This window comes from Portunus trituberculatus, chromosome 49 (assembly GCF_017591435.1).
Source record: "Portunus trituberculatus isolate SZX2019 chromosome 49, ASM1759143v1, whole genome shotgun sequence".
In the NCBI taxonomy this organism is placed as follows: domain Eukaryota; kingdom Metazoa; phylum Arthropoda; class Malacostraca; order Decapoda; family Portunidae; genus Portunus; species Portunus trituberculatus.
The window spans coordinates 5,734,415-5,755,359 of NC_059303.1; the positions used below are offsets into that span (position 1 = coordinate 5,734,415).

Consider the following 20,945-nt stretch of genomic DNA (forward strand, 5'->3'; position numbering starts at 1 on the left):
AAAGGGAGAAAGGGAGCGTTCTGTGGAGGCGGAAAAAAAGATAGAAGGAGGTAAGGCATAAAGGGGAGAGCGGAGACGTAGTAAAAACGGAAAAGCAATTAGGGGGGGAAGGGAAAACCAGGAGTGAGGTTGATGGTAGTCAAGGGGGAAGGGAGGTTAGGTCAACAAGGGGAAGGAAGGTTAGGTGAGGCAAAGACAAGAAGAGAGCAACAAGAAAGAAGGAATGAAAGGTGACGTGGGAAGAAAAGGTTGAGAAATAAAAGTAACAATAAGATTAAAGCAAAGAAAAGATAGCCAAAACAATAACAGGAAAAATAAGGAAACGAGGAAAAAAATAGGATGAATTAAGGGAAAGGCAAAATAGAGAAAGGAGGAGAATAAAAGTAGTTATAGAAAAAAAAAAAAAACTATGAAAATGCGGGACGGAACCTGACGAGCGGGAAGTGGGGGTGGGGGGAAAGTAATCGCCTTCTGGAGGTGTCCGCCGGCTTGTCATCGGCAGGAAAGATCACAAGGTGTATTCCGTGACCCGCCTTGCCTCGCACGCGGATTATAGGCACCAAGATCCTCCCGCGGCGCGCTGCTGACACCTGGCTGGAAAAATGTGTCGTGAGGAGGCTTAGATCCCCCTGTCGGTCACACAACTCTCTCTCTCTCTCTCTCTCTCTCTCTCTCTCTCTAGCTTTATTTAGATTCTTTCAGCGGTATATGACCATGTTGTTGCACCGCCAAATCATATTATCTCAATCAATCTACAGTTAGTCAGTCAGTCTCTCTCTCTCTCTCTCTCTCTCTCTCTCTCTCTCTCTCTCTCTCTCTCTGTGTGCGTGTGTGTGTGTGTGTGTATTCCAGTGTCAGTACATTCATGCACGAGGGAATATGCACACGAGCAGGAAGATGCTCGTTCGTGCATCTTATATTTAGCAGCACGAGCAAGACCTGCAGTTCACACGCAGTCAGTTCGAGGCAGACACAGGTACGTACAACTCAGTCTTGACAAGGTGAGCATATTTTCATCTGTATTTCGGAGCTGCCTGCATTCAACATTTCAAGACAACCTGCTTTGTTTGTGCTTTAATACATCACGGTGTCTTTTTCATGGTGGTTTTCTGAACGTGCGGCAGTGCTTGTGTTTTTCTTATGCGTGAATGAAGATGAATCGAGTCTTTTCATTTGCGTTTATATTACATTTACTCTTTTCTGGAGGATGTGGTGGTAGCGGCGGCGGTGGTTTGCGGTAAGGGGAAGACAAAGTGGAGTGATTTTTTTCCCTATAACCAGCGGCTGCTTACACTGCTTTAAAAATAACACGAATAATCATTAACTTTAATTCACTACTTCCGAGGCTCATTACGTCCTCCACTCTCTCCTCATTTTCCCCTTTAAAATATAAAAACAACAAGGTCCAACGCGGAGAACGTAATAATCAACAAACAACCAAGCGTCGCGGAAGATAAACAAAGCAAACAAGGCAAATAAGGTAAACAAACACTTCAAAACCAGGAGAACACAACACAAGTATCAATTTAAACAATGCGTCAGAGGTACCGCTAATCAGGCGAGGCTCGGGGGCTGTCCAAAAACTATAATTCCCTCCCAGACGACTCCCGAGGCTTCATATTTCTCGGTTAGGGTGACAGGACGCGCGCCAGACCCGTAGTAGCGCATGCATTCAAAGTGGACATCCTTCTCTGTTAGCGTCAGACTGCGGTGGTTAAGTCCGGTCTCATTTATAATTTGGGCATTACGTTGCAGCACGCCACACGAGACCACCTGTAATACCAGTCTTAAGGTCGCTGGCAGGAAGGCATTACCCTGGATTTTTACGGCTACGTTCTCCTGCCTCCTTATCTTTCTTAACCACCCCCTTGTCTACTTCCTTCTCATCCCCCTCCCTCCCTTCCCTTCCTCATCCTCCTTTCCTCCTCCTCCGCCTCTTTCTCTTTCTCCTTCCTTTCCTTTCATCTTATCGCCTCACATATGTTAGCTTTGTTGGTTCCTCAGGTCTCTCTCTCTCTCTCTCTCTCTCTCTCTCTCTCTCTCTCTCAAACTTGTATTCCTTATCCAAGCACATCTCTCTGTATTTATTTATCTACCCACATAGAGAGAGAGAGAGAGAGAGAGAGAGAGAGAGAGAGAGAGAGAGAGAGAGAGAGAGAGAGAGAGAGAGAGAGAGAGAGAGAGCATATTGAAGGCCGCTTGGTTTCAATACCGTCAGCACCTCCGTCAGTCTAATGGTTCTTTAACTGGGTCACTAAGAGAAGCGAAAGAGGTAACTAAGGTCAAATAAATGGGTCACAAAGGCCATTTTCTCTCCCCGGAATAACCAGCCCCGTCTCTCTCTCTCTCTCTCTCTCTCTCTCTCTCTCTCTCTCTCTCTCTCTCGCTAATTCCTCTCATTTTCTATTTAATCCATGTGTTTTTTTTACTCCCTTTCTATAGTATTTATTTTTTGCTTTTTTTCCCGTCTTTCCTGCCTTTTATTTCTCTCTTCTTTTGTACTACCTTTCTGATTCTCTCTCTCTCTCTCTCTCTCTCTCTCTCTCTCTCTCTCTCTCTAACCTCTTTCTTTTTTCTTCCTTTCTTTCTTTTCTTTTTACCGAAATATATATATGACAATTCCCGTTTTTCCTGATTTTTAGCCAAACCTTTTTCCCTTTTCGGTTTGTTCTCTTTGCAAGATTCCTTTTTTTCTTTTTTTCTTTTTTTTTTTTGCATTTTTTTCTTTCATCTTTATTAGTCTGTCCTGCCATTTCTATTTCCTTCCCTTTCGTCGTTCCTTTTTATTCTTTTATCAAATATTTCCTGCATGGATTCTTCGCCCACACAGAAAGAGGAAATACAATCATCCAACTAACAAAGGAGTAAGTGGACTACAAACAAATAGAAAAAAAGGGGAGATAGAGGAGAGAAAACAAATACATCACACACACACACACACACACACACACACACACACACACACACACACACACACAGGCAAATAGAATCATAAAATAACCAACGAAAAAAAAAAAATCCGCATAATTTAACCCCAGAAAACTAAATTAATTACCACAATTTTTTCATACACATTCGTAAACTAAAAATAAAGAAAAAATATAATAAATTAATAAAAACACATACGTAGCATTCTTTCTAATACTCACATATAAATTCCTACTGCATACCTGTCCTTTTAATCCCCTTCCCTTTTTGCCAACTCTTTCTTTATTTTTAATCCTACTTTCCCTTTTACCTTTCTGGCGAGCCTTTGCCAATCGGACCTTATCTAGCTTAACGCGAAAACGAAAGCGTGGACTAACTCTCTCTAACTGCAGTGCGGGGAGGGCAAACAGACGTGATTAGGGCAGGAACAAGCTGACCGAGAGGAGCTATCACGGTCATTACCAAGGTCATCAGTGCTCCAGGATTCGTGATGATAATGTGCGTGTGTTTGTGTGCGTGTCAGAGAGAGAGAGAGAGAGAGAGAGAGAGAGAGAGAGAGAGAGAGAGAGAGAGAGAGAGAGATGCATTCATACATAGAAGAGCAGGTGGGAGTTAGGGGAGCAAGAATGAAAGGCAGGTAAAGAGTATTCTGTGATTTCTCTCTTTTCTTCTTCTGTCTCTCTGTCTGTCTCTCTCTCTCTCTCTCTCTCTCTCTCTCTCTCTCTCTCTCTCTCTCTCTCTCTCTCTCTCTCTCTCTCAGAAACAAGAGTTACTGCCACTCAGCTGCTGCGGGCAAGAGGCGGGTCAGAGGTCCGTGTATGCCCAAAGAAAGTGACTCACCAACTCGCTGTTTATCTAAAACGCATCAATATACAGAGCAATTATCAACAAAAGAAGACCTCATATGTCACTTCCTCTCGCCCAACCTCACCTCTTCACCTCTCCGGTTCCTGTAGCTCCACGTAACGAAGTCCTGTGGAACCGCGCTATCTGGAGTGGAACTGAGTGGCTGCTTGTTTGATTCATGGCAGGCTGCACTGAACTCCCTCAAGGCTAACGCGTTTCATCCCTTCATTAAGCCTGTCTTTGGTGGCATTGGTCCGCACCGCCACTCGTCTGGGTTCTGCCAATGACCCACCAACGTCACGCTGCTGCGCACTTATCGAAGCCATAAAGATAGACGAAAAGTCAATCTTCAATTGCGCGCGTTACCCGACCTCAGTTTCCGGTCAGATGCACCGCAGAGCAAAGGGCGACCATTGAAGGGACGCAAAGACGCCTAAAAAAGGAACTAAAGGTTGCCATTAAGCCCCGTCAGGGTCTTGCTCGAGGCCACAACATGACATAACATCGCCACACAAGCATCGTGTTGGGTGGGATGGAAAAAAGTCGCCACCGCCTGCCACGGTCTTTATTGAACAAGGAAAATGGCAACTGTGCAGCGGAGGAAAAAAAAACCAAAGTAAGTGGTAAGCTTTTGCCGCTTCAATTCGTGAAGACGATAATACGAGTCCACCGCTGTAATAACAAGCAGTTCAGCGGTAATACCCTCAACTTATTACGCAAGTTATGTGGCGGTCGAATGCTAAGAACACAGCGAATGTTCCCGTTCGAATTTTTTCCTGCCGTCTGTTATTCGAGTTTAGTTCATCTTGAGAATAAATCCCCCGCGGCCAGCAGCGAGAGGTGAGGAGCCAGATATAGAACAGGAGAGGCGAGGCGGCAGGCATGGAGAGACAAGATTAACAGGAGAAAGAGGAAGACGATGAACAAGGGAAGGAAAGGGGAAGGTAAGAGGAGAGAAGGGCAAAGGAACGCACATTAGGACGCGACCATCCGTGTAAGTTCTGCATGTATTTAAGACACGTGGATTCCAGCACACCAAGCACGTAATTACCGCCGCTACGGGACAACACACACTGAAAACACAATTAAGATCACGATTTTATAACACGCTCCTTTTTCATTCTTCATCTACCTTTATTGTCTGTCTCCTACGAGTACTCTCAATTTTTTTTTACCACAACCATGCAAACAATGATTTTTCCTTCTATCTCACTTCTCTCTAATACCACGGCAAATTACTTTCCTCAGAGGGACGGAGTGTATCTCTAACCATCACCAGGCACTCTATTCGCGCACGCTGGTGGACCTGGTGCAGTCTGCCTCTTCCTGTCATGTTTTTCTGCCCCTTTTTAACACTCGTCTCCCGCCATCAGAAGCTTGTTATCCCCCCGTTCCCCAACTCCTGCAGGCCTTAACGCTCTTGCTCCCTCCCTCCCCTGATGCATTAAAAAATCCTCGCGACTTGACCAGTATGCAAATTCGCGAACAAAACGCTTGCTACGGACGATGAAACGGCGACTGCGAATTTAAATGTTTTCCTTCTTTTCCAATTTTAATCCCTCTTTTTGCTCCAGCGTACACGGGAACTGCTCCAGGAGGATGCAGCGCTGGGGGGATTCGCTGCCAAACGCTGGGAACCCGACACACCAAGTGGATTCTGCTCACCTGCGGGCCGATCTACTAATTAAGGACGGTAAATATTTTCAAGGGACAAGAAGGAGGCCTGACAAGAACACGCTGATACGCCTGAGGTTTTGAGAGAGAGAGAGAGAGAGAGAGAGAGAGAGAGAGAGAGAGAGAGAGAGAGAGAGAGAGAGAGAGAGAGAGAGAGAGTTACGTTACCTTACCTTCATGACCAATACTTGTTTTCCTTTAGTTAAAAATATATATACATATGACAAATAAATATACTAAAGTCTGATAATGAATTATATGTTCATGGTGATGACACATGAACATATTAGGGAATTAGGGAATTAGAGAGAGAGAGAGAGAGAGAGAGAGAGAGAGAGAGAGAGAGAGAGAGAGAGAGAGAGAGAGAGAGATTATTACCACTATATGTCTGCCCATTATAATCTCTACAAGGACAATAATGTGTCTTCCTCTTCGTCTACGACATCAAGAGAGAGAGAGAGAGAGAGAGAGAGAGAGAGAGAGAGAGAGAGAGAGAGAGAGAGAGAGAGAGAGAGAGAAAAGTATCGCGTCCCTGATTCCCAACCAATTAAAACGAGCTAACCTGACAAAACTACGCTAAGGAAAAAAAGAAAAGAAAAAAAAAACACTAGAGGAGAAGGAATGCCAAATAAAATATAATGGGATGATGAGCTAACTGGAGGGGAGGAGGGAAGGAGGAGGAAGATGAGAAAGGAGGATGAGGGTTAGGAGGAGGAGGAGGAGGAGATGGATGAAGGACATAAGAGCATAAGAGGGAGGAAAAGTACCGGCGGAGAAAGAGCAAGAGGAAGAAGGATGGAGTAAGAAGGATTAAGGAGAGGGATTTCAGAGGAGGAGAGAGAGGAATAAGGGGAAGGGAGAGAGAGACACGACATTCACTAACAACCTCGCTCTCGGCATCCTGGGCCTCCAATGCTAATGATGGCGAGAGATGAATGCGCGACACCTATTATCTGTCTTCTCGTTCTCTTTGTGAGATAAATCGGCGTGTTCCGGCGCTCACTCGCTCTTAATAGTTTAGAGGCGGTGGTGTTTTTACCCGGGCTGTGGTGGTGGTGGTGGTGGTGGTGGTGGTGTAGGGTGGGGACTGGGTGAGGCAGGGAAGGTGAGGTTCGGTGGGTGTCAGGGCGAGGTTGTGTTTTGTTTGGTCTTTGTCTCTTGTCTCGCGTGTCCAAGTGGTCTTTTCTCTACCAGTTTTGTTGTCTTTAGTCTGCCTGCGTATTTTGTTTGTATCTATTTTGCTACTCTTTTTTTTTTTCCTCCTATTTGTTCCTGTCGGCTGTTCCGTTCATGTGGAGTTTTTGTTTTTGTTTAATGGGTCATCCTGTCTTCCTTTGTTTATTTACACTTTGATCCATTGTTTATGTTATGAAGGACATAAATACAGTTACAATTTTGTTTCTATTCGATACAAATTTATATTAAAACATTTTCATTTAAAATAAACTATGGATGAGCTTATCCAAACTGTAAAATATGGAATTTCAATTATCTCTCTCTTCTGACAAATACCAAATTACTACTATAGATTTTTTTTTTAAACAATGATTTATTTTTTCTTGTCCACATACAAACAACAATTTATCTTCTGCTAGGATCGTTAATCTGATTTGCTGGTCAGTACCCAAATTTGATCTAGGGAGTTGAGATCCAGGCGACTCAGTTGTTACTCTTTCTGATCGGTGCGATAGATCACTGTCTGGGGTGACTTCAAAAGAGTAATTGTAGTAAGACAGACTCCTCAGTTATTGGGCCCAGGAAAGTAAAAAGATTTGTATACTGTAAGTTCTTCCCTACGTAAACATCCACCACAAAGATTTCATATAACATTAATTCCTTTTCAAAATCCGTGTTTCGTTGAAGTAGAAAGACTTATCGGGGAACATTTATTGCATGATAATTTTGAGACCAAATATCTAATGGGAAAAATTATGTTAAGTTGGAAACAATATACTGAACAGAATCTACAGAGAAACGAAAGACCAAACTCAGAAATACACAGTGACTATTGCGAAGAACAAACACAGAACGACTTGCAACAAAAGCCTTCCCTCTATGAATTGTTATTCCGCCTGGTACTGACGCTCACCGTGGTGTCAATTGCAGGCACATTCCGAGGCCGCGGCACCAACAGCGACCCTAACCCGCCGCCAAAGAACACACTGAGCCTCGCCGACTTGTCAGATGTAATTTACTGTCCCTCGAGGGTCACTCTAATTGCCGGACCACCTTGAAGCTCAGCCTCTACCTCCCTACATAACTGCTGATTTTTCTTACCCCTTCTGCGTCTCTCGTGTACTTATCTGTTACTTCTCCCTCCTTCCTCTTCTTGTCTTTCTTTCACTGTGATCTGCTATAATCCATTTGATCTTTCCAGATTTTTAAAATTCCTTTCTATTATGGTTTGCGTCAACACTTTATGATAGATTGCATTTGTTGCTCATCTTTATTTTTATCTATATTTTTTTGCTCTGTGCATGCTTTTTACTCGTACAATTGACCTTTTGTTCTATCCTGGGTCTTATTGGTAACTTCTCTCTTCTTTCTCTCTATTTTCACTCTCATTTCCATTACGATTTGGCGTTCTGCTCTACGTCGTCATGTTTTTTTTTCCCTCGAGCCTCCTGTCTCCGCACTGCCCTCGGCCTCCGCCTTCTTCCAGTTACCGCCGCCCCGCCTCCTTCGTGGCTCGCGGCGAGATTCTCTGTCAGATAAGAGTGTCAGTGGACCGGTAATCAAAGGAGATCGCGAAGGGCGGCACGGCAGGCAGGGACACGCCCACACCAAGCCATGCATTACATTGTGGCGGTAATTGGCCGACCTTCGCTAGCCGCGCCAAGTAGCACCCTAGCAATACAAGACCTTTAAATGTTAGATGGATGTCAATAATTGTGTAGTCGGCGCCACTTGATTCGTTTCCATATATCCGATAGGTGTACCTGGCGGGCGCTGGGTGTGTGGTTAGGGGGCCGTTCATTAGTGTGGAATCGTCAGCAGGTGAGGAGAGCAGCAGGGCAGGCGTCCAAACATAACCCCTTCCCTGAGCCTGTATTTATCTACGTGGAAATAATGGGAAAGGTAAATAATTGTTCTTCCCCTGCCCCTTCCCACGCCACAGTCATCACTCGCATGCCCTTCGTGTCTTCCTCCTCTTCCTCTCCTTCCTCCTTCTCCTCCTCTTCCTCCTCATCTTACTTTCCCCTTTCATACACTATTTTCCTTTCATTATTCTCCCCGTGTTTGTCTCACACCACTCATCCCTTCCACAGTAACCAGAATATAATGCATATCTTTACATGTACTCTCTTCTAACCCTCTATTTAAATATTTTCATATCTCTATTTTTCCTCTCATGTCCTAAGGTGGTAGTCTCCTTTCCCTTTAACAAACTAACCTAACCTAACCTAACCCAGCACAACACTGCCCTACCCTACGCCTGACCCGCAGCCGACGCCTCTAAGCTGGCCAGTAATTGCATCAAGGGCTGGCCAGGAGTGTATAGGACTGCACCTTACAATTACACACTTTACTGAAGATTACAGAGCGCAGCTGATGAGGGCTACTATCAAGAGGGGATGAATGGGACAACGGCTGACGTCCCGAACACTTCACTAGGGGGTCTTACGGGATATATCAAGGCGAGGGAGTGTGTTTGGTCTATAACCTCCGCACAAAGCCCGATATATAACGCAGATTACACCTCACCAACCGCTTTCACCTGAAACAAACGTGTCAGGAGTAATGAGCGTGTGTGTGCTGGGTGTGTGCTGGAGTTTCCTGAAAATGCAGCCGATGCGAAATAGCTATTCTTCAGTTGCTTCTTTGTAGTAAACGAATGTAAATCTCGTGCGAGCAGAGGGTCGAATTCGATTAATTAGCCAGGAATGTTTGACGGAGGTACTTTTCAGTGACGCGTGAGCACCGAGTGAGTAGAAAAAGAGAAGGTTGCAAAAAAGACGAGTGCGCCACGTCAAAACAATTACAAAGAAAAATCGTAAAAGGAAAACACGAACACACCGTGAAAATAGATGAAAAAATCTGAAAAAAAGATGAAAACTCCCTGAAAAAAAGTACAAGAAATTCAGAAAGGAAAAACGTAAAATCTCTCTAAAAAGAAGTAGAGAAAAATTTCGCGAAAGGAAAAGAGAAATTCCTCTGAACTAACCCAAAAAAACGAGTAGAAAAAAAAAAAAATGATACCGGTGAATTCATACACAGATATCTACTTGCTTTGGGGGTCTTGCGTATCTGAATATACCACATTATTCTTCCCTCCAGCAACATATTCACGCCTCACAAACAACCGTCTAGCTGTAGCGGGTGTGTCTGCGGCTCCCTCGGCAGACTGCCTTGAACACAGACACTCGTGGCATTATGTGAAACCCAAATTTAGCTTCGTCGTTACTGGAGTCGGTTCTCTTCTCTGTTTCGCGTGACTAGCCAACTAACAAACGAGTTTAGGACCTGAGGCTGAGAGAGAGAGAGAGAGAGAGAGAGAGTGTGTGTGTGTGTGTGTGTGTGTGTGAGGCTCCGGTAAGACAGTCGAGCATCCCGTGGCCTGGCGAGCACCATTATCACTGAGGGACGAGCCACGCCGCCTCGCTCATAAACTACCACCTGCAGGCAAGCACCGTCACTCCTCACCAGAATTAGCTGCTCAGACACGACCTCTATCGCTGGTCACCCAAATATCAATAACCACCGCCTCGCTTAATGAAGTGTGCGGCAGCTCCTACTCAGGCTGAACTGAAGCAGGAACAACGCAACGAGATGGAGGGCAAAAAAAAAACAAATATATTTAGTCTTCAAGCAAACGAGTCTTTAACTACAGCTTTTATTCAAGGAACTTAAACCATTTTGAATAATCTGGCAGATGTGTCTGTTGCGAAGGGAAGGCTGCGAGCAGTGTCAAACATGGTGATTAAGGAGATGGAGGCAGGTATTAAGGCTTGAGGCTGATGGGTATTACAGGCCTGAGGAACACAGCATCAGACGGCTGAGAAGTCTTTGTAGTGACTGTACAGTGTACACACTGGTAAGGAAGAGACGGACGCACTTAAACGAAAGAGCCCACAGTCAACCCGCAGTGACGGATGATACAACCGGTGATTAAGAACTACTAAACACGAACCAGAGACGTATAATTCAGACTCGACCGCCTGAACGCTTGCCCTCTGCAGGCATCATGTACGACCATCACGAACAAGCTTCAAAGTGGCTTGCAAACTTGTATCTCTGTAAAGACTCCCAGGAATTTAGTGCTCAAAGTTTGATGTCTGATGAAAAATCGTGTCTCAGTGCGTCGGTCTGTTTACTCCGACGTCACCACCCGGACCCCGCCACCTGACCCACTGAGGCCTGGCGGAAAAAAAGTATATATCCCTCTGTTTACCATCGTGACTCGGAATGAATGGGACTTAATGAAGTACGCAGCGAGGAACCGACAGGTGTAGGGGAGTAAGAGCAGCAGTAGGGCAGCAGATAGAGCAGCAGGAGCAACCCGAGCTGTCAGCAGGCGGTAATTTACACCCTGATTAATGACTCATTGGACGGGTTATTCACGTGGCTGGAACTCATCACCTGCAGCCCAATGGATTAATTACCCACGCAAGGTGCAGGACCGGGAACACCTGTGCCCGGCGATACATCAGTCAGATAATATCACTAATCTGCTGAGGCAACAAACCCACTTCCTTCCCTCCTTCCCCCGTCTCACCCACGAAGGCCCCGCACATTCACAGAGACTTCAGCAGCAGGAGACCCTGTCGCTGGGATTAATATTTCTCGGAAACGTCGGTCCCGCGGCGGCTCACCGGATTCTGAAATTGGTTACGAGGGAAGGTTCACGAAAGAGGTGACGGCCGCGACCTAATGAGCTTGCAGGGAGAGGTGGTGCCTGGAGAGGGAACGGTTAGAAAATGAGGTGAAAACGTTGCATGAAGAGGGAGAATGAAGATGAGGATGAGTATGACACCAACGAAGAGGAAGAAGAGAAGTAAACAAAGGAGATGGAAGTAAAAAGTCATAAAATGAGAAAAAGCAGTTAAATAGAAGTAAAGTATTGCTATCTATCTTTTACAAACTCTTGCCGTGTACATTTATCAAACATCAACTCCTAGCGGAAATAAACACATAGAATACCATCACACACACACACACACACACACACACACACACACACACACACACACACAAGTGACCGTGGCGTTGAGCGGCATGAAGGCTCAGGAGATGAATAAAGTCCTGGAGTGTGGAGACAGAAATCGTGGAGTCGGTGTTGCGTTTCTCCTCTTTTGAGTCTCGCAGCGACCTTCCCTCCGCATGTTTTCTGATAACGGACGCTGCCTGGCAACAAACACGCCCTCCTTTGCGTCTCCTAAGCCAAAAACTCAGAGTAATTTAAACACTAATAACCGCTGAGGATAAGACTTAACTTCACACAAACTCTTCTTTTTCTTCTCTATCTTCTTTGCGCATTTTATCTATTAAGAATATTTTGAGTTTTAAAAGGTTCTTACGATTTCCATTCTTTTAAGTAGAAAGCGCGGCGCAAAGCAAGGCAAATACAAGCATTCGCACTAATGTAAGCTGATAGTGTGAATTTCTATTCAAGAAAACTTGGGCCATTATTTTCTAGCAGCGAGCACTCAACAAACAGAGTAATAGGAGATATCAGCCTCTGCATGACTCGTCCCTCCTCCATCTTTCCTCTTCTCTCCCTCAGCACTTCCATCCCTTCCGTCACACAGGAAACTAGCAGCATTACCAACTCTCTTCCGTATGAAACAAACTAATTTTCCAGCACAATCATTTCCACTGACCGGTACAAAGTGAGGTGTTTACTACAAATATCAGGAGATCATTACTACAACTTGTTTTTACGCGTAAAGGAAATGCTAGCTCAGATGAAAGGTGCTATTAAACGATTTGATAAGGAAAAGATAGGAAATTGTTCGTTGCATCCTGAGAGAGAGAGAGAGAGAGAGAGAGAGAGAGAGAGAGAGAGAGAGAGAGACGCATATCCTATCCTTCCCTTCCCAAATATCAGTACCAGAACCTTCATTTATACGCGGGAATTCAGACACGACGCAGAGCAGCTGTCGGGCGTCCCACTTATCAGATTGGTGTAGAATTGAACACTTCGGAATAAGTCGTGTGGAGGCTGATAGTCGATATGAAACAGTGATCATTAAAGGGGAGGAACACGCGGCTGCCATGTGCGTCAAGTTACTGGTGGCGTGATGGGGGGGAGGAAAGGTGTGGTGGTGGGACGCGCAGCAGTAGTGGGAGGAGGTGTGATAAAAAGGTGATAGTGAAACGAGTGGTATAGTGAGTGAAATGTGTGCTTGAAAGAGTACACATGTGGTATTGGGAAGTATGGCGGTGGTGGTGTGGTAGAGGGAGATATGGTAGAGAAACAATGGTAGTGAAGGAGAGGTGTCGTTAGAGAAGAACAGATATGGTAGGAAATGTGGTAATGAAAATAAAGCGCGAAATTTTGACATATAAACAGAATAGACAGCGAGGAACAAGAGACAGAGAACGTAGCCCCATAATACCTTCCGTCAAACATTACTTAACGCCTTCAGTACCATGACGCGTTTCCATATTCATTGTACTTATGATTTGGTGATTTTATACAACTTACGTGGGGATTAGAATAGTGAAGACTGTGGCCATGTATCTTCTGACTTCCATAGACTCTTCCTAATGTCAATAGAGTAGTCTAATCGTAAATAAATCTCAAAGTAAAAATGTGTCCCAGTACTAAAGAGGTTAACACCTAATCTCTCCTCTGAACAACACCCAACACTTAGCTAAATCCCTCCTGCTGGTGTTAAGTTCATGGCCACGACCCTGGGAGGCGAGGAGCCCTGCCGGGAGCACCTCAGACCCGCCCGCATCTACACTCCAGACCGCTGTGGGGAGTAAGGAGTAGTGGCGGGGAGCTGATCTTGAAATATATGGGTGTCTGGAGCCTGACCCGCCGACCCTCAATACCAAGGCGGTGTTGACCCAGCACGACACCCAGCGTTTGTGTTTTGGCTTAAGGGGCGGTGGCGGTGAGCGGAAGGAGAGGGGCGTGTATGGAGGTTAGAGATAGGGAAGGAGAGATAGCACTGAGGATGGGGCATGTATGGTGGAGGGAGATAAGAGACGAGGGACAACACTAAGGACCATACTTTGTAACGCTTCTACGCAGCACCATACTTTCAAAAGACTCTCGCTGATGTTCCAATAATTTCTTTAGGATGTTTCCATGATTAAATTGAAATATTAACGTGATTTCTACGTAATCAACAGGAGAAACACTCTTGGGAACCTGGCTAATGATTTCTTTGTCCACCGTGAAAGTAAATCGTTTGAGAATACAGGCCTAAGACTCGTGTATGGAAGGTAAAGATAAGGAAGGACGGATAATAAGAGATGTGTAAGGAAGAGTATACGTGGGTGTGAGGGAAAGAAAGGAGGTGGAGCAGGGAAGATATGCTTGTATGGGGAAGAGAGATTTGGAAGGATAGTGAGGGATGGTCCAAACAACATGATATTTGTGAAATTTCGGCACAAAGGAATGGGCGTGTAGATAAGGAAGGAGAGATAAGGAAAGATAACCAAATAACACAGCCAGCATAACTATGACGAGAAGATAGAAATAACACTGAGAACAAAGGAAAACTATGAAAGAGAAACACGAGAGAGAGAGAGAGAGAGGCGCTGAAAAGTGGGGCTCAGGAAAGCGAGATGAGTGCGTGGAAAGGAAAGCGAGTGAGAAGAGGAGAAAAACTGGACCCCCTCGACAGCGACAAGAGGCAGGGGTGAGGGTGAAGGCAGCGGAAATTGAGGGAGAGGGAAGCTACTCCGAGGGAATAATGAGTGTGCAGAGAGTGAGTGGGACTAGACAGACTGTGGGAGGGAGACGAGAGAGAGTGAGAGAGAGAGATGGATGGAGGAAAAACGAGAAACGAGACTGGAATAAGAAGCAGAACAAACAGATGAGATACATTCACAATATCCTCTTTGTCTGTCTCTTTTCGGGAATAGGGGGAGGGGAACGGGGACACGAGGGAGGAGTGAAGGGGAAAAAGGCTACAAATATCAACACTTCAAGCTAGACACCACCTCCCTTTCCTTTTCCCCCACCTACCGAACACAAACACACACGCACGGCCGACACAATGGAAGATAAGGCCCAGGTAGCGATACTGGTACAGAAGCGCAATAAAAATAACTTACAACACCTCCTTTTTCCTCCTCACTCAGCCACGTGACGTTATTAATTTAGCCGCGGGGTGTCTGTGGGGAGGAGGAGGAGGAGGAGGAGGAGGAGGATGGGGAAGCTGAGGGGAGAATTGGAACTTACGAGAGAGGCAGACAGTAGCTGGGGGAGGGGATCGGGGAGAAAGAGGGTGCTAAGCAAGACTTATATGGGGAGAGCGGACTAGGAGGGTGACGGAGGGTGACAGAGGGTGACGCAGGGTGACGGAGACGAGCTGTCCATCACACCGAAAAGGACACGGGGCACTGATGACCAAGATACAAAGCAGCTGACCCGGGCATGTCCTTAAGCGTCCGTGAACAGCCAAATATGACAAAAGGTTCACCTCAACTCTAAGAAAAAAGAGAATAGGAGAATCATATGGAGATTTTGGTGGTGAGTTAGAATATTATCAGTTGTGTTTCCTAATTTAACGATATTTAACCTAACCTGATAGAAACGAAACAAAGCATATCTTAAAAAAGCTGATCTTATCTAATCTAACGTAACATAACTTGAACGAGCTACATAGAACCAAACCTAAGTGAAAATAACCAAAAAAGAAGTGATCTAATCAAGCCTAAACTAACCAAACTAAACAATATCAAAACGAACCTAAAGTAAGCTAAACAAGTTCTAAGAGGTAGAGTGACTGATTTTCATATACTCCTAACCCCTTCAGTAATGGGACACATTTTTTACTCTGAGATTTGTGCACGATTAAACCCTTTTATTGACATCAGGAGGAGTCTATGGACGTCAGAAGATTAATGGCCACAGTTTTCGCTGTTTCAGTTCCCACATAAGTTTCTAAAACTATAAAATCACCAAATAGTAACCAGAATGAATATGAAAACGCGTCATGGTACTGAAGGAGTTTACTAAACCGAACAAACTGAATATGATTTAACCACACCTGACCTTACCTGACGCAAAACAAACTAACCTAACCTAACCTAACCTAACTTAACCTAACCTAACCTTACTTGACGCAAAGCAAACAAACCTAACCTAACCTAACCTAACCTGACGCAAAACAAACTAACCTAACCTAACCTAACCTAACTTAACCTAACCTAACCTAACCTAACCTAACCTAGACTAACCTAAACAAATTCCAAGGGTTAGAGGGACTGAATTTCATGTACTCAAATAAAAACAAAAGGTCAAAGACGCCATTACACTACCTCCACAAAGACGCCGTGAGCACGAGGGTTGTAAACACGTCCAGAGAGGGAGTAATTCTGCCCTAATACTTGGCTGAGAATGAAATTTATCGGGCAGTGCAGATATAAATCATTACGTGATAAAGGGATATTACTCTCCTTCCTCACTCATAAATACCTTGGCAAGACTGATTCCTCCTCCTAAGAGCTGGCCAGATCATTCAATCCCTCATCATTAACGACGCCATTGCATTTATCCTGACGTAGGAAAATAATAAACTCGTGGATAGTCGTCGTGTTTCATAACCTTTGTGTGTTGAGAGGAGGAGGAGGAGGAGGAGGAGGAGGAGGAGGAGGAGGAGGAGGAGGAGGAACAAAACGGGAAAAAAACACTGAAGTTATAGTGAAAAAAAAAATTGAGAGCAAAAACTATAAATGAAACAACAAAGAGCAAATTTTAAAAAAGCAGAGGAGGAGGAGGAGGAGGAGGAGGAAAAGTAACGACAGGAACAAAAGATGAAAAGAAGTGCAGAAAACGAAAAGAACACACACACACACACACACACACACACACACACACACACACACACACACACACACACACACACACACAGGAAAAGAAAGAAAAAGACAAAGCACAGCAAATAAAAGACCAAAGGCAAGATAAAAATTAACAACACAAGGAAGATTAAAAAAAAAGTGTGTGTGTGTGTGTGTGTGTGTGTGTGTGTGTGTGTGTGTGTGTGTGTGTGTGTGTGTGTGTGTGTGTGTGTGTACGAGGAGGAGGCCGAGGCAACAAACAATACCAGAGAAGGATGCAAATGAAGAAATCTTTAGGTACACAGAGACACACCCTTCCTTCCCCTCGTCACCAGTAGAACCAGCCAACGAAGGCACAGTGTTCTACTAACGAAGGGAGGGGAAGAAGAAACAACGGAGCAAGGAGGCGAAGAAAGAGGAGTGAACGAGGAGTAAAGACAAAATGAAGAGAAGGAAGGGCAGAAGGAGAAGGCGGAGGAAAGGGGAAGGAAGAGAGATAGAGGAAGAAAAGAGAAATAACAGCAAGGAGGAGGTGACCAAGAGGGGAACGAAGAGAGGAAAGGAAAACATAATAGTAGGAAGGCGAAGGAAAGAGGGAAGAGAGATACTGAATGGAAATATGGGAACAGCAGAGTAAGCGGAGGAAAGTGAAGGAAGAAGAAAAAAAAATGAGAAAGAAGAACAGGGAAAGGAGAGAAAGAGGAGGAGAGGGAAGAAACACGTGTGAGGAAATGAGGGAAGTGTATAGGAAGAAAATGCGAAGGAAACAGGAAAGAGAAGAAAAGAAAGATGAAGAAAGAGATCAGGGAAAGAAAAAGAAAAGAGGAGTTATGAGAAAGAAGAGAAATGGGAAATAATTAGAAAGAAAAAAAAGGATGGACGCAAGAAAAGAGGAAATTGAAGGAAGAAAGTGGAACAGAAGGGAAAGATGATTAAGAGAGAGTAGATAGAGAAGGGAGGAAAGAGCGAACTAAAAAAAAAAGGGGGGAAGGGGAATAGAAGGAAGGGGAGATAAGTAAAGAAGGGGCGGGAGTGTACAAGGAGAGGCTCACAAGACACGAGGCTCCCCAGATAACGAGGTGGGTCTGTCATTACATAATCATTACCTCCACTACATTACCAGCGACCCGCCCGCCTGCCCGCACCACTCCATCACCGCCAGACAGCCGTGCACATTACCAAATCTCCGCCCGGACACACACACACACACACACACACACACACACACACACACACACAGATAGATAGAAAGATAGATATTTATTGACCACAATTACGTTATAAAGAAATTACATAAAAGTTAAAAGAACAATTGACAAAACATAATCTAAAACTCACTAAAAATTAATAAAAGCTAAAAGAAAATGAAGACCAGAACTAGCATAAAATCATGTCAAATTCCAAAAACCTAACAATTCTAGAAATAAACATCAATAAAGAAAAGTAACTATGAAGTCCACAAAAAAAAAAAAAAAAAAATCTGAAAATCAAAGCCTAGTGGAAAGCGACTAACAAAATTAAGTATTACATAGATAAACTATTACAATATATTTTCTTATGCTGAAGAGAAAGTGAGAAAAAAGTGTTGATCCGTTGTACGAAAAGCCACTCATAACTTATCAAATAGGTGAATAACTAACTATTAATCATTAAAACGAGAGGAATATTACAAGATCTCTTTTCATATTAAGTACTGAGAGAAAAAGTGCCGATTCACGGTCCCAAGAAGCAGGAGAAGTATTGTCGATCCGAGAAACACACAAATGAGATCCACCTGGGTTTGGGAGGAGCAAGTGGATGTTCCCGGAAAGGAAAGTGGAGAGCGGTTAACATCCTCTCCTGGTGTGTGGTGCAGAGAGCTCCCACGCAGGTAATTAGTGTGTGTGTGTGTGTGTGTGTGTGTGTGTGTGTGTGTGTGTGTGTGTGTGTGTGTGTGTGTGTGTGTGTGGGCGCGTGCGAGTGTGTCCAGTCAAAACTACGCTCATTTCAAGGTCAAAAAGTAAAAGAGGAAGCGTATGGGTCATCTTGTAACTCGACGCTTTGTTCCTCCCCACTAATCTGTCCCTTAATGCAGGCTGTGGGTCCACCTGTCATGCCGCGATACCCCTCTGTATTGTCCAGCCATCACAGTCACCTCTCCTACCTGCTACCTGGGTACTCAATCCCCACCCGACATGAAGGGAGGGGCGGAGAGCTGACGAGTACCCGAACGTCCCTTGCCCACGAACTGAAGTCAGGCCAAATCGGGAGGCTGACTGACACCTCGCGACGCTAACCACTTCACCTCCACGACGCAGCGAGGGAGATCCATTGATAAAGGGAAGACAAGACATACCTCTACCACTGACAATGATAATCTCGACTCCTACATCGTGTGCTCCTCTGTAAAACCCTCCAGGCCACCAGTTAAAACCATCATCATAAGAAAGGACTTGATGAGAATAAGACAGAACCCTCCCCCTCCCAGCACCACTATACCAGCACCGCCACCATCACTACCAGCACCACCCGTCACTATGAGCTATTACAGTAACTAATCCTCGTCTAGTAGCCTCGTCGCCAGCCACCTGCCCGTGTCCTCATGATGGAGACTCGCTGTTGTCTTCGGCTCCACCATGTCCGAATCCAAACCGTAAAGAGAGACAGAGAAAACACGCGTGACCTCACCTCCGTGTTGTCTCGCTCGTCCACTCACACCTCAAGCCAGTGTATGTTCCCGGCGTCTCACATAATATGCCCTGGCGCCCTAAAAAGGAATGTGGTCCTTACTCCCTCACTACCTCCCAAATATGTGCCGCGATGTACAAGACACTCAACAAGGCATTTGATTAAGGCACAAGAAGAGACCAAGCAGCAAGACTGAGAGATAAGGATATACAAGAAAGAAAAAAAAAATACATATAACTAGTATACTCGTATCTTGGGGTTATTACACTAGAAACGCAGCCAGGTAAACAGAGCTGTACCCTCATTCATGCTTTGCCTCCGGAGCTGTCACAACAAGGGCCGGCGAGCAGGGAGTGTCTGGCCAGCCTCCACGCGGCCGACAGCTTACGAGGGGTGGAGTGGCGGAGTGGCGGGCTGTGCGTCTGGTGCTATCGCTGCTGCCTGGTGGTGCGGGTGTTGATGATGATGGAGGTGGTGATGATGGAAGAGACGGAGGAGGAAAAAAGAGCGGGAGAAGCAGGAGGAGGAGTAATAAAAGGAAGACACAAGGAAGAAGAGAAGAACAGGAGGATGTTGGTGAGGAAGAGAAGGATAGACAGGAACATGAGGATAATATGGAGGAAAATGCAAAAAGATTCGAAGAGAAGAAAGCAAAAGAAAGAAGAAAAGGAGGAAGAGGACGAGGGAGAAGAGAATAGGATAAGTGATGATGAAAAAAAAAAAAAGAGAAGATAAACACAGCAAGCATCTGAAGTGAACCGCCAAACAAGAATCCAGTATATACGTGGGTGTACATTACCAATCAGGCGAGGAAGGAGATGCGCCACACCCTCACGTGCGAACATACCTGATGGGAAGAAAAAACCACACAAATCAGAATCACACACGCAAAACTAAAGAAAATAATATCAGAGAAAGAAGAAAAAGAAAAAAAGTCACAAGGATAAGAATCACCTGAGAAGCAAGAGCAGAAGAAAACGCGAAGAAAAAAAAATATGAGAAAAAAGAAGAGAGAGAGAGAAAAGAAAAGAAAGTCACAAGGATATGAACCATCTAAGAAGAAAAGGCAGAAGAAAAGGCAAAGAAAAAACTAAGACCAAAATTATACAAAACAGATCAATAAAAGATTAAAAAAAAAAATTAAATCATACACTACAACAAACTGAAGGGCAAGGAATCACCATCACCACCACCATCAATTCAATCAACACAATGTAACTAAGTCAAACACGTACAATGCATTACACTCACCAACACCTGTCAGACAAACACCTGACCAGAGAGAGAGAGAGAGAGAGAGAGAGAGAGTCAGGGATGGTAAGAGAGAGGCAGGGCTGCACCAACGGAGGGGAGGGGAGTAATGGCAAACTACCCCCACTCTCCCTGGCGTTAAGCTCACTTGACAGCCAAATTAAATGGAAAGTAATTGGTGTGTGTTGGCGCGGGGGCACGAATAATCAAATGCAGCCTGGATTTGCGTGCCGGGGAGAGACGGTGGGGAGCGGGAAGGGGAGAGATGGCGGGATGACGGTAGGGAGAGCAGAGACTAAGGGAGAGAAGCGGGTGTAGGTTATGGATGGTGGTAAAATGTGGAACGATGAGAGAAAGGAGTTAAGTATGACAGGGAATGGTAGAGAGTGTGGGAAGAAAGGGATGCAATGGGGAAAGGGATGTGTATGTAAAGGGAGACTGGTAACGGAATGAGAAGAAGATAAGGAAGGGAGATAATGTGGAGTGTAAAAGTGTAGGGGGAAATGGCATGGTGAAGTATGGTGAAGGGACACTGTAAGAAGATGGGGAGGAAATGGGAAGATTTTGAGAGAGTTGACACTTAGTTAGAAAAAAGGTGAAGAGGTGATAAGAGTGTG

At 44.8% G+C, this 20,945-nt stretch overlaps 1 protein-coding gene across 1 annotated transcript in view; it reads right to left on the reverse strand.

Annotated features, from left to right (window-relative positions):
* LOC123499308 (inactive tyrosine-protein kinase transmembrane receptor ROR1-like) overlaps positions 1 to 20,945 on the reverse strand; it is a 398,854-nt gene that overhangs the window by 180,348 nt on the left and 197,561 nt on the right. The gene's annotated exons all lie outside the window — the stretch shown is intronic.